At 40.7% G+C, this 2,824-nt stretch overlaps 1 pseudogene; it reads right to left on the reverse strand.

Moving 5' to 3' along the window:
- Positions 1-1,498: 1,498 nt before the first annotated feature.
- LOC134930321 (5S ribosomal RNA) lies at positions 1,499-1,617 on the reverse strand (annotated as a pseudogene).
- Between the last annotated feature and the right edge of the window lie 1,207 nt (positions 1,618-2,824).

The raw sequence follows: 2,824 nt of genomic DNA on the forward strand, positions 1-2,824 counted from the left end.
AAGCACCACCAAAGTCGCACAAAAATCATACCTAATTGCACCTGCAACATGTGCATCTTTGACGGAAGCATGCACTGATTAGTAAGATCCGTGCATGCTTCTGTCTGTGAAAGTAAACAAAAGTGTTTTTAAAAAAAAACACCTCAAAAAACATAACCAACACTGGGCTCTTTGAGCCAGTCCTGGCTGAAAAAATACAGGGGGTGGGTAGTGCATTATGAGACTGGCTTTAGTTTATTTTTTTTTATTTTTTTGTGCGACCTGGTGCAGTCAGCAGTGTAAGTTTTTCCTTTTACTTCCTTATTTTTTTAGACATTTGGCGTACCTATGAGGAAAAGACAGTTAACCTGATGACTTCCCTTCAGCAAGCTGCTTGGTTTAGTTTCTGTAGTTGAGAAATTGTGTTAGGAAGGTGACTAAGCAAATATGGTCACTGTTAGGGATCCTAGTTTTTTCATGCAAGATTATACGATGGGCAGGGCTTTTGCTAAAGGTTGTTCTTAGCTACAAACAGTGATAAGGATCCTATACATTTTAACAGTATAGCAAAGCTGTTTATTGTAATTTGCTAGTGTAGCAGAAATTTTTGTCTTATTGACAGACCTCAAAATTTATAGCCATGAATCAGGACTGAAACTATTCCTGTGCGAACTCTGCAGCTGCCCAGAGCGCAAGGCCAAAGGACGAGCACAGTTTCTGCCCCGTGGCACCTGTATTTGGCTTGCAGGGTACTTGGAACTGCAGCCTGCAGATCCGCCGGAGAGCTGCATGTGCATCCTTACGATGCAATGGGATGTAATCTTTCCTGTTCCAGTGGCAGCCTGGTCTCCACTTTATGATATTACAATGTCACGTGGGTGGGTGCAGGGCTGCATTATCACCTTGCTATGGGGGGTAATAACTAAAATAACTAAGTGCATGCGCTCTGCGAACATTGCGCATGCGCAGTAAGCGACTAATCGCAATATAGCGAAATTCGGCAACGAGCAAACAACTCGGAATGAGGGCCAATGGGGGTAATTCTGAGTTGATCAAAGCAGGAACTTTGTTAGCAGTTGGGCAAAAACATGTGGGAAAATACGGTTCTATGGTTAAATGACAACTCAATAAATGAGACTCTGAATTAAAGCAACCACTGTATCAATGATAAAACTGTCTGGTTTAATTTGCATATATAAGTTTATATCTTAAAAACATAAAAAGCATTGACATGCTACTGTGCACAGTATCAATTGAACATTTACCATGAGATATTATGTGAATAGAAAGTATATACGGTACGTCCGAATTCAAACAACACGTGAATTGCTGCTCTATGTTAGTGCCAAGGAATGAACAATTGTAAATGCCTAGATATTAATTATAATTGTAGATTGAAATACATATCACAACCAGCTACTTGTGCAAAAAGGGAAAAGAGCAAAGAGCAGTGAGAAAAATAGATGGCAGAGTGAATCTGCTGTCAATGTTAGACACTGAGCATGTTGAACGGATCTGTGCTCTACTAAACTGAGTCTTCCTCAATGGTCTCCCACTTGAGTACTGACCCAGCCCAACACTGATTAGCTTCCAAGATCGGACGGCTTTGGGCATATCCAGTGTGGTATGATAGTAGAGAGAGTGAACGGTGATCAGAAGCTCTGGAATCACTGATGAGAGTTCATGAATATCACAGAATAAATGTAGAAGATAACAGTAGTGAGCCAATTAAGAAAGCTAGAATGGATCTGCTGCCAATGTTAGACAGGGATATGACCCTGAATCAGTGGTGAGAGTCCATGAAATAAGATGTAGATAGAAAAAAGAGAAATAAATATGCAATGATAGCAATCCTATTGGACAAATTTAGATTCTTGAACAGAGAGCATATATATATATATATGTTTAAATATACAGTCTGTTGATAATAACAGCAATTGCTGAAGTAGAACCAAATGGTTGTGATACTACTAAATAAATAAATAGGCTGGATTGATAATAAGTACACGACAAATAGTGGATTCTGTAACTGTAATAATCTGGTGTAGAGTAAAGCAAGTTCAATGTATCTAAAAAGTATCTCTGATTGAAAACGGCTAAGCCAAACGGAAAGACAACAATGTAACAGGTACACAGATGGTGTCTCTTGGGCTAAAAATGTATACTCAAGGTTCAGAAAAAATCAATGCTCATATCACAGTACACGTGAAAATCAATTAATGACCGTGGTCATAATATATAATGCTGATTAAGCAGTAAATAGATATTACTAATATTAGGTATACAAGACTGAAGATACACCATAAATCCTAAGATACTATTTGATGCTGATTTAAACGCACAAGTGGAAGGTGATGTTTGCCAAACAGATTGTGACTTGCGAGAGTCAATAAATAATGATAGTCCAGTCAGTGTGGGCAAAAATCTGATAATTCCACCATTATAATTAATATTAGCTGAAGAAAATACTCATGACGGGTAGTATAATGAGAGCTGATATTACCCGCGATAGATGTCTGGTAGAAAGACCTAAACACCGTACAGCAGCCTGTCTCGAACGGTGAAGGAATGTAAAGTGCAGCTGAGCTGGAGCAGGCACAGGACGCAGGCAGGAGTGAGAAGACGTCCGCTGCTCCGGTCAGCCAGAATGAGAAAAAAGTCGGAATACAGGCAGGTGTGGGAGGACGTCCGGCAAGTGATCCAGTCCAGCGGACGGGTGAAACGCGTCTTCCAACTTCTCTTCTGGCTGACCGGAGCGGTGGACGTCCTCCCACACCTACCTGCGCCCTGTGTTCCGACTTTTTCCTCATTCTGGCTGACCGGAGCAGTGGACGTCTTCTCACTC

The sequence above is a fragment of the Pseudophryne corroboree genome, chromosome 5, assembly GCF_028390025.1.
Source record: "Pseudophryne corroboree isolate aPseCor3 chromosome 5, aPseCor3.hap2, whole genome shotgun sequence".
Lineage (NCBI taxonomy): Eukaryota > Metazoa > Chordata > Amphibia > Anura > Myobatrachidae > Pseudophryne > Pseudophryne corroboree.